The sequence below is a fragment of the Hyperolius riggenbachi genome, chromosome 4, assembly GCF_040937935.1.
Source record: "Hyperolius riggenbachi isolate aHypRig1 chromosome 4, aHypRig1.pri, whole genome shotgun sequence".
Taxonomy (NCBI): Eukaryota; Metazoa; Chordata; class Amphibia; order Anura; family Hyperoliidae; genus Hyperolius; species Hyperolius riggenbachi.
The window spans coordinates 194,694,277-194,709,878 of record NC_090649.1 but is presented as its reverse complement, the minus strand read 5'-3'; the positions used below and the strand labels follow the sequence as shown (position 1 = coordinate 194,709,878).

At 40.9% G+C, this 15,602-nt stretch overlaps 1 long non-coding RNA gene across 1 annotated transcript in view; it reads left to right on the top strand.

Annotated features, from left to right (window-relative positions):
- The window catches only part of LOC137571680 (uncharacterized), a 159,733-nt gene that overhangs the window by 138,699 nt on the left and 5,432 nt on the right, over positions 1-15,602 (top strand). The window contains exon 3 of the long non-coding RNA XR_011031402.1: positions 5,255-5,372. This is a non-coding gene — a long non-coding RNA (uncharacterized lncRNA). The remainder of the gene's footprint in view (positions 1-5,254; positions 5,373-15,602) is intronic.

Below are 15,602 nucleotides of genomic sequence, written 5' to 3'. Positions count from 1 at the left end.
TCAGAGCGAGTGCGATCCGAGCTCAGGAACAAGAAAGCAGATCAGAAGGATCCACAGCCGCTACCGCTAGGGGCTAGTGCAATCCAAGCACGACAGACAGATGAGATAGCAGGGAGCAACCGCTGCTCCAGCTATACTCCAAGAACAAAGATCAGAAGGATTCACAGCCGCTACCGCTAGAGGCTAGTGCGATCCAAACACGACAGACAGATGAGGTAGCCGGTAGCAACCGCTGCTCCAGCTTACACTCCAAGAACAAAGATCAGAAGGATCCACATCCGCCACCGCCAGGGGCTAGTGCGATCCAAACAAGACAGACAGATTAACAGAAGGGGCTACCAGTAGCGACCGCTGCTCTGGTTAGCACCCCAGACAGAACGATTTCCTGACAACCACCGTTGGTGACAGGACAATCGCAACCGAGAGGCAATACAGACAAAACAGATAGCAAGCTTACTGCACTAGGGAAGCTGCCTAGTGCAGTCCCAAGAATTACTCTAAGATAACTTTAACAAGAAATAGCATGGCTGACACTCTAGGAGTGTTTCAACAAACCCTGAAAGGATAACCAGCAAAGGACTCTGGGAAAAACATGGCTTATATACTGCCAGCCTAGCTAGGTGATTTGCATAATCAATGTATGCAAATTCCTCAGCAGCAGAGCAGATCAGAAACTTGCAAAGGAAAGACAGGTCTCTCTTCCAGAGACCTGCAGCCCACAGACTAGAGGAATGGTCAAACAGCTGTCTGCCTGTGCAGCTAGCTGAGCGGATCATTACAAAAACAATTCAATTTTTTAAATTCTGTAGCCATGTATGGACTGCCAAAGTACATTGTTTCTTATGCTGTTCCTGAAAACTGTGTTTGCATTGCTCCACAGGGCCAACTTCAGGGTTAAGGCATCCCTAAAACATCAGTTTGTGGATTTTGTATATTTCTTATAGGACCCTTGATATCATGTTTATACTTTTTGTTTTGCCTTAGCCTACTTTTCCCTAGCTGTGGGAGGGCTTCCTTTGCCTTTTTGGTGCCTAGAAGAGCTCTTAAAGAGGAACTGTAGTAAAATAAACGTGATAACGTAATAAAATTGATTATTTTTTTTTACAATACTCATTCATAAACTGTTTACTTGGTGTTTGTTAATTGTAAAATCTTTTCTCTCCATGATTTACATTCTGAAATGTATCACAGGTGGCCACCTTAGTCTTGCCAGGTGATCTCTACGGAATGTTCGCTTACTGAGACTTCTATGCACAAAGGGAGATATTGCTTGCTTGGCAGTTGGAAACAGCCGTTATTTCCCACAGTGCAACAAGGTTCACAGACAAAAAACTGTCAGGACCATGGCCCTGACATCACACTGTGGGAGGGGTTTCATCACAATATCATCCATAAAGATTACCTTGATTATCTATTTGAGAAAAGGTTAAGATTTCTTGTGGGAAAGGGCGTATTGGCTACTGATTAGGATGAAGTTCAATTCTGGGTTAGAGTTCATCTTTAAAGGTTTAAACTAGCCATAAAAAAATACTCCATTGAACTTCAATCCTATTTGAAAACTACATTTTTCTTCAAGATTCAGATTCATGATCAAACTGAATTTTGGCTGATATAGTGAATATTAATCTTGACATAACTGAAAAATCATACTTTTATTACAAGAAGAAGCCCTTAAATATGTTTACTGTTGCTGTAGCTTGTTTACAAGGCACTGAGTTGCACTTCTATAAAATGTTGGGTGGCATTCCTCCACCTATCTTTATCATGTTTCTAGGCAATGAAATGGCATATTCACTAGTTCAGCTCATTTAAGTAGTTGGTCTTTATTTGGCGTGGGAAGAAGAAAAGACTAACAGTGCACATCACACGCACAGTCGGTTAAAAAGAAAATAATCTACAGGCAATTGCTTTTTATTACATTTTAAACAGAAATGGAAAATGCATCCTGAAGGTGTGGATTATATGGGGTATCTTCACTGATTATAACGCCCTCAGCACATCTTTAAAATAAGTCCAGAACTATGTGTAATCTACATAAAAAGACATAGAGCAAATATTTAAAAAAAGAAAAAGGGGGTGAGGGAGGAATGGAGTTCCACTATCTCTTAGGATTACTCTGCAAAGTCATTTGATCACTGTTATTTTAAGTATATTCTTGCTTGCTAGTGGCGTAAAGGGCATTTTATTGTCAAGTTGTGAAAATATGACCTATTAGAAAACTCAGAAGAAAAAAAGTTAATTGCATAGGGCCCATTATGTCCTTTGAGCAGGAGAGATATTGCAATTAATCATGTAACCCCTTTCTTCCTCTTTGGCAAACTAAATGCTCCTGTCCCTTCTGTCCTGTACTTTCTGAAATGTATCACTGGTGGTGACAGCTTTAGTCCTGGGAGGTGATCTGTACAGGAAATTTGTTACTGAGAGGGCTATGAACAAAGGGGGATGCTGCTTGCTTGGCTGTTGTAAAAAGCTATTATTTCCCGCAATGCAACAAGGTTTACAGACCACAAACTGTCAGGGGCATGGCTATGGCATCACACTTTGTGGGGGTTTTCACTACAATATCAGCCATACAGACCCCCTGATGATCTTTTCGAGAATAGGTTCTGTGAGAAAGGGAGTATCAGCTACTGGTTGGAATGAAATTCAATCCTTGGTTAACCACCCTGGCGTTCTATTAAGATCGCCAGGGCGGCTGCGGGAGGGTTTTTTTTTAATTAAAAAAAAACTATTTCATGCAGCCAACTGAAAGTTGGCTGCATGAAAGCCCACTAGAGGGCGCTCCGGAGGCGTTCTTCCGATCGCCTCCGGCAAGCATAAGTAACAAGGAAGGCTGCAGTGAGCAGCCTTCCTTGTTTGGCTTTCCTCGTCGCCATGGCGACGAGCGGAGTGACGTCATGGACGTCAGCCGACGTCCTGACGTCAGCCGCCTCCGATCCAGCCCTTAGCGCTGGCCGGAACTATTTGTTCCGGCTGCGCAGGGCTCGGGCGGCTGGGGGGACCCTCTTTCGCCGCTGCTCGCGGCGGATATCAGACAGCACACGCGGCTGGCAAAGTGCCGGCTGCGTGTGCTGCTTTTTATTTGAACAAAATCGGCCCAGCAGGGCCTGAGCGGCACCCTCTGGCGGTAATGGACGAGCTGAGCTCGTCCATACCGCTAAGGTGGTTAAAGTTCCTCTATGTCCAGTCTCCATTGCAGTTCATACTCATTATAACGCATGCGTTATGCAACTGACCGCTGTGAATCCAACCTTAGGGTGTACACACTTATGCAACTTATTAGCTTATGAGCTTACTGTACATTTTATTTTCTTTTTTGCATATTTACCCTAACTGATTTGTTTGTTTTTCAATTGTTTTATAAAGGTTATGGATTGTACATTCAAGGTGGGAAATATTTTAAAAATTATTTATTGTGATCTACTTTTTCCCCCACACAACCCTGCCATTTTACCACCTTTTATATAAACTGTTTATTTATTTTTTAATAAGAAATCCAACTTACAATTAAAGGTTAGAACAAATGAAAGTTTACAAGTGATTTACAGTTACATGAGAACGTCTCTTACCCCATGCTAATTTCCTATTCACTGTATATTCTTCACACATATTTCATATATTTCTAATCTCTGAATAAAATGTAAAGCTAAACAAAGGAAACCTGGGAAACACATAATACAGATTGATAAGTGAGTACTTTAATCGCTCCGTTTCAACAAATTCTTCTTCAACCTGCCAGTCTTCCACAGCACATTCAGGGTATTTTAGCCCACTCTTTTTTTTTGTAGACTTTCTTCAATTCAAATGTATTCATATGTTTTCATATATGAACTGAACTGCTGATTTCAGGTTCTGTCATGGCAACACTTTGAATTTGTTTAACATAATTTAAACATTGTTTTTTTCTTAACTATTCATAACCTCCTTAATAATTTTCCTGTGCAATTCAGAATTTATTGGTCCTTTAGCAGAACTATCTTTGTTTCTGTTTACATGTTTTTCATAAATTCATGACATTGACAAAATCTTTGTGATGATTTCTTCACTGTCATGGTAAGGTAGAACAGACATAGTGGATGGCACTGTTCCCTAGCTGTCCTGGGTCCTATGATTAAATCCTGGCCAAGACACTATCTGCATAGGTTTTGTATCTTTTCCTCATGTTAATGTGGGTTCTACCACACTCAAAAACATACCAATAAATTGTCCTTAGATTATGATAGCGACATTAGACTGTGACTATAGTAGGAATTCTATTGTGAGCTCCCTTAAAGGAGTAGGGTCAGCCATACTATACCAGGAAAAAACCACATATATATGTAGATAACTACTTATTCTACCTACATAACAGATGTATTGTACTATCCACGTTTTGATTTCAGTGAATTTTATATAGCATATAAAGAGAATTCTGCTGTAGGGATTTTCCATTTTAATTCCCTCTGACTGAAGCTAAATCTGATGTCATTTCCTCACTTACTCTTTTTTTTCTCCAAGAATCTGCTCTTTCATAGCTAGGCAGCTTGCTTTTTGCTTTGTACACATCTGAGCACAGCAAGATCAGATTGCAGCACTAGCTTCACACTGAACTGCCCTCAGTCAATCAGTGAGGAGCAGGAATGTGGGAGGAGTGATGACAAGCTTCCTTCTCGGTGGCAATGTACCCAATAGAGCCAGGCTGACAGATGAGATTTATTACAGCAGAAACATTTCTGATTAGATTGGAGGACTTGCAATGCATAATGAACACACAGCATTGAGTACGGTAAAAGGAATTTGTGGCTGACAATCCCTCTTTAAGGGACAGTTAGTGACATGCCTATCTTTTGTGTAAAGCAGCCTGATTATATAGTTAGGTTTAGATTCAGGATGGGCAGCTGAAATCAAGTTTGACTAAGCTCCATGAGAGGAATTGGATTTTCATTTAAGATTTTCCATGAGTTATATGGGCGTTGCTACTTAAATAAACCAAGTATAATTTAAAATGACATAATGTTAGATACATGAAGCTGTGTACATAGATGTTATATTTCTCGTTTGATAGTGATCTGTCTAGATGTATCCCTGAAAAGAAGGCCAATGGCATGGAGGAGCCCAGGTATGACCCTTTAGATTATAAGCTCACATGGGCAGTGTTATCTCCCTTTTGAGTCTTATAAGTTGCTGAACATTTATTTATATTGTTTACCACTTCTGGATCATGTACCAATGTCTGTATTCATATGTACCCATGACTATTTCTTACTCTTCACAGCACCATGGGAGATGATGGCACTACATAAATCAAGAACAATAAAAACAACAATGTACACACTTTAGATTTTTGACCTAGACAGACAACCAGCAAACGTTTTGGCTGAGGAAAATCTGAAGTAAGTCCTTAGCATTAGTTCTTAAATTGGGTAATGTGCATACCCCAATTAATTAACTAAAGAAAGGGAAGATGGATGTAATAGGACTGTTTAGTGACTTTTAAAGTAACATAAATACTGAAATCTACATCCTGCTTTTGGCTCCCGCCGATTGCAGCACTTTATACCTGCCGCAACTCACTTACTCTGCCATTAATATGACGGCAGAGCTCTCTGAGTCGGTCCCAAGCTGATTTCATTGGCTGCTGACCACGTGATTACTGTGAGCCAATTGCTTTGGCTTACATTGAATAACAGGGTCAGGAGACAACAAAATTGCTCCTGACCAGGGCACAGAGCTCTGCCGTCATATAGACAAAAGAGAGAGGGGCCTGCAGTGATGGAGGACCGGCGTGACCAGTGGGTATGCGTGGCAATTCGTCATGAGGCGCCGTTTTTCAGTACAAGCAGTCTTTGGTCCTTAAGGGGCCAGAGACTGCTGGTACAGAACTAGTTAAATCCAGTTTAATAAATGTGTTTTTTTTTCTATTGAAGCAGCAGATTTATAACCTAAAAACTGCAATTACAGTGAAAAAAATATCCACCTGAACAGTTACCTCAAACTTTTTACTATAAAAAGCTAAAAATCTATCACCACAGCACAGGGAACAGATGTTTATATACATATTTTAAATCAACTATCCTATGCCTATGTTATCCTAAGTTAGAGATCATTGGAAAATATAAGCAATCCTGGAAACCTAGTCGGATTTTTTTTTTAATGTCAAATATTAGACAGAAAAAGTTTGCACCTCTTCCGTAAGTAATATCTGGCCATTGTAGGATTGATAGTTATCTAGTGGCTCAGCACACCATTTTTGTACAGTGTTGCAGGAACATTTCTCTTTTTGAGGGATTTCTAAAAGGTTTGAGAATTTTTGCCTGGTTAGTTGTAGTCATCGTCATTATTATTGATGGAGCACTTACAGTTTACACAGTACAGGCTCAAGCCATTGAGTGCCCCTAAGAAGAGCTCACAATTAGGTAAGAAGGTTGGTCACAGAAAATGGCTTTGTAAGCCTGCATTCACGTTAGGATTTGCAATTGTTTGCAAACTCATATGTCTTAGAACACTCTCTTGTGGCTTTGCCATATACTCAGTAAACCACACTGCAAGAAGTTCACCCATGTCAGTGGTGGGCACCCTTCTGCCCCCTCCTCCTGCCTGCTCATTCCCCTCACATGGGAGGCGGGTTGATGTCTCACTGCCTGGGACATGCAAGTGCAGAAGGAACAGAGAGAGCTGGATGGAGGGCTAGATGGGCGATGTGTAGTAGAGCAGCAGCTCTATGTTTGGTTGAGTTCACTGAGTACACATCCAAACAGACCACTTATCTCCCACATGCGGCTCATCCAGCCCATCCTTCCAGCTTTCAGTCTCTGCTCCCTCCACACTGGCATGTCCCAGCCCAGGCGGTGATGTCAACCCGTCTCTTGTACAAAGTGAGTAAGCTTGGCAGAGGGGTGCCTGCTGGGGATCAGGAGCTACAGCACTGTGATGGGCAAAGTTCTATTAGCATCAGGGTTGGTAGGTGAACAAAACAGCATCTCTGCAAATAATCACAGGTTTGCCATTGAGCAGGCAAACTACACCGCAACAAGTTCACCCATCACTTTTTACAAACGAATCAGAGCATAATGTCACTGTCATAGTCTAAGGCCAATTTGGTGAAAATCAATTAACTTACCAGTATGTTTTAAAATGGGGATGTGAATCCATACAAACATGGCAACAGCAAACAATCTCCATAAAGATTGTGTCCTGGACAAGATTTGAACTGGGGATCTCAGTGCTGCAAGGCAAAAGTGCTGTCGACTGCACCATCATATGCGTGTGTGTCCTCTAATAATTGAATAACCTTTTAGCAACCTTAGCTGTGCGTGGACATAACCAAGGCATGGGTTGAAACCGATGTTAGTAAATTAGAACGGTAAATCCCTGGATTGCATCCCTAAATTGCATGGATACGGTGCCAAGATAGTAGAACTGCCCTCAATAGTAATAAGAAACATAATCACAAATATTACTTGGAGGGAGGAGGTGCCTCAAGATGTGATGTGTGTAATGGACAATGTAAGCTGGATAAAACATGCATAAATAGGCTTAAGTTAGTTAGAAGCGCTCCCTGCTTGCAAATCGCCAGTATTGAGACACTTTTGTTATTTGATCTGAGGAAGCAGACTGCGATTTGCGAAACACATTATCATTCAAGTGTCTGGTTTCTATTAAACATTTTATTACTTTATTTGGGCTACCCCCTTCTTTTAGAGGTAATTTATTTATGTATGTTTTATCCAGCTTACATTATCCATTCCACACATCACATCTTGGGGCGCCTCCTCCCTCCAAGTAATATCCCACACCAACCCCCTCTGTTTAGGGTGTTGACCATGTATGTTGGTTCCTTGGAACCCTTACACCCTGCTTTTTTATTTTCCTGGAGAGCGACCTACATTGACGAACCCTAAAAAACCCGAGTGAGGACGGGCTTTCCTCACCAGCCAGTACACTGTGGTTGCTGGTCTTGCAACCTATTTTTGTGAGTATTCTGCACATACTGTTGTCGAGTGTCCCATACCCTCAATGTGCTACATTATCAGGGGCGCCTGGTGTCCCTGTCTAATTTTTTTGTCTCCTTTGGAAGGTCATTGGACTACATTGGTACCACACCCTCTATAATCACAAATAGCTGCTATTTGATCTGCTAATAGCAAAATAATATTAACCTCCCTGGCGGTACGCAGTTTCAGAGGCTTCGTCCACGGAGGACATTTTTAAATAAAAGGTGTTTTTTATGTTTTAGCTAGCACTTCGCTAGCTTACTATGTCCCCCAAGTCCCGCCGCACCTAACTAAACCCCCTACAATCGCCGCCGGCAATATTTACCCCTCCTCGATCCCGCAAGAGCTGCAGCTTCACCATTCAGCTTCACTCATTGCTATGGCGATGATCGGACATGACATCTGACGTCATCGACGTCATGCGCAGTCCGGATCCTCCCCATAGCGAAGCCTGGAGCTGATTGGAAGGCTGTGCTATTGCGGGATCCCTGTGGGGTATGTATTATGGCGGCGATCGGGGTGGAACGGTGGAGAGCGGTGAAACTTGGGGGACATAGTTAGTTAGCCAAGTGCTAGCTTAAGCATATACAACTCATTTTAATAAAAAAAAAATCCTCCTGGGGCCATGTGATCCTCGGTTTTACCGCTAGGGAGGTTAAAGGGAACCTAAACTGAGAAGGATATGGATTTTTCCTTTTAAAATAATACCACTTGCCTGACTCTCATGCTGATCCTGTGTCTCTAATACTTTTAGCCACAGCCCCTCAACAAGCATGCAGATCAGGTGCTCTGACTGAAGTCAGACTGGATTAGCTGCATGCTTGTTTCAGGTCTGCGATCCTGCCACTACTGCAGCAAAAGACATCAGCAGGACTGCCAGGCAACTGGTATTGTTTAAAGGGTACCCGAAGTGACATGATGAGATAGACATGTGTATGTACAGTGCCAAGAGTAATTTTGAGTGTGGAGTCGCACTTGCTTGGCTTCCATCAATTTCAGATGGTCAGGTGTGCAGATCTAATAGTCCCGGACACCATGGGACTCAAACTGTGGCAAATGAAGAGAAAGATCCGCACCACCTTCAGAAAAGCTTAGTCTGTTTTATTGGAAAAAAAACATACAAATTTAAAAAGAACTTTAAGGCAGGACAGTCCACTGTTTCGGGCTCCTGCCCATCTTCATGCTGCCTAGTTCTGAAGTAACATACAAAAACACCAACATATATACAGAGAAACAACCAATCACTGAGTATATACTAATTAGAGGACCTGATGGGAAACAGCCTATTTACATACCTAGTCACACCTCCAACTCCCCCACCCTGGGGGAGTTGGAGGTGTGACTAGATATGTAAATAGGCTGTTTCCCATCAGGTCCTCTAATTAGTATATACTCAGTGATTGGTTGTTTCTCTGTATATATGTTGGTGTTTTTGTATGTTACTTCAGAACTAGGCAGCATGAAGATGGGCAGGAGCCCGAAACAGTGGACTGTCCTGCCTTAAAGTTCTTTTTAAATTTGTATGTTTTTTTTCCAATAAAACAGACTAAGCTTTTCTGAAGGTGGTGCGGATCTTTCTCTTCATATGTACAGTGCCAAGCACACTAATAACTATGCTGTGTTCCTTTTTTTCTTTCTCTGTCTGAAAGTTAAATATCAGGTATGTAAGTGGCTGACTCAGTCCTGACTCAGACAGGAAGTGACTACAGTGTGACCCTCACTGATAAGAAATTTTAACTATAGAACACTTTCCTAGCAGAAAATGACTTCTGAGGGCAAGAAAGAGATAAAAAGGTAAATTTCTTATCAGTGAGGGTCACACTGTAGTCACTTCCTGTCTGAGTCAGCGACTTAAATACCTGATATTTAACTCTTTCAGGAAGAGAAATAAAAAGGGAACACAGCATAGTTATTTGTGTGCTAGGCACTGTACATACACATGTCTAGCTCATCATGTCACATGTCACTTCGGGTATCCTTTAAAAGGAAACATCCATATTCTTCTCAGTTTAGGTTCTAAGAACAAGTGACTCTTATGTACCGAATAATAGTAAAAAATATAAAATGAGGGAACATATTGTCTATAATTATAGATGAGGTTGCATAAAAGTTATTCATGTAGGCAGGCAATATAATATTTCACAGCAATGGGCTTATAATTAGTGATTCACTGTGCAATAATGCAGTCTATGATTTGTGAGTAGCATTTACTAAATAGAATTACCTTCTAGGGTGGAACTGGGACTCATATCTGCCCAAATTCCCTAAGAAAGTTTAAACGTTGATGGACTGTTCAGTGTATATACTGAATGTTAAAGGGGTGCAAAGATGAAAACTGTAATATTTGAAGTACAAATTTATACATACATAAAAGATTTACATCTGTTCCAGAGTAAAATGTACTGTAAATGACTTTATTTGTATGTGGCTGTCATGTGTTTTTTTATCTGATGGTTCTTTCCTGTTGGACTAGTCCTGCTCTTTGAGGGGGAAAAAGGTTTACCTCATTCTTTTGAAGTTGCTTCCTGGCAAGGATCTCTACAAATTTGTTGGGTGGCCTACCTCTTGCTCACACACTATTTTGGCAGGTGGACTAAGCAATGGTCATTCAATAATTGCTTTTGAAAATATAAGATAGCCCTGAAAATCCCCCAAGAAGAGACTGACTTCTCCAAAACCTACAGTAAGAAGTCAGAACCATTAGATTCAACACACTTAGGGCCCTTTTCCACTAGCGCGTTTGCGCTAGCTGAATCGAAAAATCGCAAACCGCTAGCGATTTTACAATCGCTAGGGTTTGCTAAATAACATAGGAATCGCAGTAGGTTATTTCCACTACCACGATTCGTTTTTGCCTCCAACGCAATTGCGCCGTGGAGCGATATTTGCCGCGATTTTGCTATGCACTACAGCATAGCAAAATCGTGAACGCAATCGCCCGAGGTTTCCTGCATTTTTGCGATTCAGCGATCGCTAGCGTTCAGCGTGAATGCTAGCAACTGCTAGTGGAAAAGGGCCCTTACTGTATGTGATAGCTACATAGAAATAAAGTCATTTACAGTGCATTGTACTCTAGGGCAAATGTTCATCTCATACATATGTGTACAGATGTATTTTTCATTTTAGAGCAGTTCACAAACTGTAACACTGCTTATGTGTGTATTATTTCTGTACAGGTTCAGATTTTAGTTAAGTTAATATGGTTTGAGTACAGTGACAATGCTGGGCATTCTAAGTGATCCAGTATGCTTGAATTCGTTTTTCAAAAGGTGTCTGCAAGTTTTGCACACTTTGGTGGGGCCTTTTCAGATGACAGGGTCAGTTGCAGAAAGGTTAGTGAACCAGAGGCTATTGCAGTTGGAAACCATTCAACTGACTCAACCTTTAATATTAACAGTATGAGTATTCCCTGGTTAGTCACTACTGATGCCTCTTACATTATGCAAACATCATGGGAACTACACGGATTTAACTAGCTGACCACTGAGGGGTTTACCCCCTTAAAGAGAGTCTGAAGCCTCAGAATGGTTTAGCTGAACCACCGCCATCCCATGGCAAAACGAGGCTTTAATCACCCTGAAATGCCCGGTGCAAATTGCGGGGCTCCTTCCTGTTGGAGGCAGAGCTTTGAGCTGCAGCTCTGCCTCCATTCGCGTCTATCTCCCGTGGATCTCCACCTCCTCCCCGCCCCTCTCAGTCTTCTTTCACTGAGAGAGGCGGGGAAGAGGCGGAGATCTGCGGGAGATAGACGCGAATGGAGGCAGAGCTGCAGCTCAAAGCTCTGCCTCCCCGGGCATCAAAATCCATGACCAGGAAAGTCGTGGATTTTTGCCCCGGTATTTGGGGGTGAATAAAGCCTCGTTTTGCCGTGGGATAGCAGCGGTTCAGCGAAACCATTAGTGCTTAAAGCGAACCTTAACTGAGAGGGTTATGGATGTTTCCTGTTAAACAATACCAGTTGTTTGGCAGTCCTGCTGATCTCTTTGGCTGCAGTAGTGGCAGCATAACACTCCTGAAACAAGCATGCAGGTAATCCAATCTGACTTCAGTCAGAGCACCTGATCTACATGCTTGTTGAGGGGCTGTGGCTAAAAGGATTAGAGACACAGGATCTGCAGGAGAGTCAGGCAACTGGTATTATTTTAAAAGGAAAAATCCATATCCTTCTCAGTTTAAGTTCTCTTTAACAAGACTGGCTTAAAAAAAGGGTGATTTTCGGAGGCTTCAGAGTCTCTTTAAAGGGAACCTGAACGGAGTAAAATTATTTAAAATAAACACATGATGTAGCTGCAAATGAATATTACATACTTACCTCACCATCAGTTCCTCTCAGACGCTCACCATTTTCTTCTTACAGCGATCCCTTCCAGTTCTGACAAGATTTTGTTAGAACTGAAATATACTAGTTGCTGTCAGTTATATATCAGCTGCTGTCAGTTACAACTGAATGTGCAATAATGCCCATGTTTCCCTTTGGCTCAAGTGGGCGATATAACAGTTTAACAGTGTGCTGACCAGCAAGCTGTTATGGGGTAAAGGCCATTATCAAAATGGAGAACAGAGAATTCCATTGATCACAGAGGGCAAACGGGGTGCAGTAGAGAAGAAAGAGATTGATGATCAGACTACATGGGAGGTAAGTATGACCTGTGTATTTTTATTTTGACTTTTTATTTTCAGTTCAGGTTCGCATTAAGGACCAAAGCTATTTTTTAACCTTTCAGTGCTCCTCCCATTTAATCACCAATAACTTAATCACTACTTATTATTATTAATATTATTTATTGTATTTATAAAGCGCCAACATATTACGCAGCGCTGATCACAATTAAATGATCTATATCTTTTCTTTTTAGCCACCAATTAGGCTATCTTTTGGGTGGTACATTATGCTAAGAATTACTTTATTCTAAATGCATTTTAACTGGAATAATAAAAAAGTAATGGAAAAAAAAATAATTATTTCTCAGTTTTCAAACAAAACGTTCTACTGTGGATAAAACCCACACCTTTTATTAGCCCATTTGTCCTGGTTATTGCAACAGTTAAAATATTTCCCTAGTACAATATATGGCGACAATATTTTATTTGCAAAAAATAAAAAACAATAACCCCTGAAAGACAGCACCACTCAGATAGTTTGAAAAAAATCTGTACAAAAGCATTATTTGACAATAAACAACATTTTAAAAGAAACATTTTAAAATGTTTAAAAAAAAAAAAAAAAAAAAAAAAATATATATATATATATATATATATATATATATATATATATATATATATATAAATATATATATATATATATATATATATATATATATATACAGTGGCTTGCAAAAGTATTTGGCCCCCTTGAAGTTTTGTGTCACATTACTGCCACCAACATGAATCAATTTTATTGGAATTCCACGTGAAAGACCAATACAAAGTGGTGTACACGTGAGAAGTGGAATGAAAATCATATATGATTCCAAACATTTTTTACAAATAAGTAACTGCAAAGTGGGGTGTGCGTAATTATTTAGCCACCTTTGGTCTGAGTGCAGTCAGTTGCCTATAGACATTGCCTGATGAGTGCTAATGACTAAACAAAGTGCACCTGTGTGTAATCTAATGTCAGTACAAATACAGCTGCTCTGTGACGGCCTCAGAGGTTGTCTAAGAGAATATTGGGAGCAACAACACCATGAAGTCCAAAGAACACACCAGACAGGTCAGGGATAAAGTTATTGAGAAATTTAAAGCAGGCTTAAGCTACAAAAAGATTTCCAAAGCCTTGAACATCCCACGGAGTACTGTTCAAGCGATCATTCAGAAATGGAAGGAGTAAACCTACCAAGACAAGGCCGTCCACCTAAACTCACAGGCCGAACAAGGAGAGCGCTGATCAGAAATGCAGTCAAGAGGCCCACGGTCACTCTGGACGAGCTGCAGAGATTTACAACTCAGGTGGGGGAATCTGTCTAAAGGACAACTATTAGTCGTGCACTGCACAAAGTTGGCCTTTATGGAAGAATGGCAAGAAGAAAGCCATTGTTAACAGAAAAGCATAAGAAGTCCCTTTTGCAGTTTGCCACAAGCCATGTGGGGGACACAGCAAACATGTGGAAAGGGTGCTCTGGTCAGATGAGACCAAAATGGAACTTTTTGGCCAAAATGCAAAACGCTATGTGTGGCGGAAAACTAACACTACACATCACTCTGAACACACCATCCCCACTGTCAAATATGGTGGTGGCAGCATCATGCTCTGGGGGTGTTTCTCTTCAGCAGGGTCAGGGAAGCTGGTCAGAGTTGATGGGAAGATGGATGGAGCCAAATACAGGGCAATCTTGGAAGAAAACCTCTTGGAGTCTGCAAAAAACTTGAGACTGGTGCGGAGGTTCACCTTCCAACAGGACAATGAACCTAAACATAAAGCCAGGGCAACAATGGATTGGTTTAAAACAAAACATATCCATGTGTTAGAATAGCCCAGTCAAAGGCCAGATCTAAATCCAATCGAGAATCTGTGGCAAGATCTGAAAACTGCTGTTCACAAACGCTGTCCATCTAATCTGACTGAGCTGGAGCTGTTTTGCAAAGAAGAATGGGCAAGGATTTCAGTCTCTAGATGTGCAAAGCTGGTAGAGACATACCCTAAAAGACTGGCAGCTGTAATTGCAGCAAAAGGTGGTTCTACAAAGTATTGACTCAGGGGGCCAAATAATTACGCACACCCCACTTTGAAGTTATATATTAGTAAAAAATGTTTGGAATCATGTATGATTTTCGTTCCACTACTCACGTGTACACCACTTTGTATTGGTCTTTCACGTGGAATTCCAATAAAATTGATCCATGTTTGTGGCAGTAATGTGACAAAATGTGGAAAACTTCAAGGAGGTCGAATACTTTTGCAAACCACTGTATATATATATAATATATCTATATATATATACTGTTGGCTCAAAAGCAGAGCCAACAGATAGGTGAACCTGGGTTCAGTACTGTGCTTCAATGATACAATAATGTGCAAAAGTAAATGTCCTTTAACCAGCATAAAACAGTCACATCATACAATATATAGTGTGATCCATGCAAAAACGTATATATATTAACCTGTGCAAAACCTCAATGGTATCAAAATTGCTAATGCTGAAAACAATTACCTAGTAAGAATCAAATGTCAGTAGGCCAATACAGGAGCAGCCTGTAGAATAGAGTGCACAGATTACAATAGTGAAATAAAAATACTTAGCCCAGGAATGGTGGCAAAATTAGGGCAGTGTGGTAAGGAGTAGCAAAGGATCCCCTCAAGACAGGTGCCACTAGTTTTGGGGGCATCACCCCTCTTTCTCAAGGAGAGGAGAGCGTCTGTGTATATTTTTTTGTAAATGTCATTTTTTTAATATGCAAATATTTTATTTCTGTAACTTTGGGAGAGTGGGGAAGGTGAGCAGTTAATTTTAATAGCATATTTATGTGCATGTAGGTGTAATTTTACTATTTGGCCACAAGATGTCCTCACACTGATTCTTCCTGTGTGCATTGTTTGAATGCTAACAGGAAATAAGGCATGTATGTGTTACCTTTTTTTACAAGGACCGCAGGCATCTCATTGATGCCGGCAATCATAAACACTAGGAC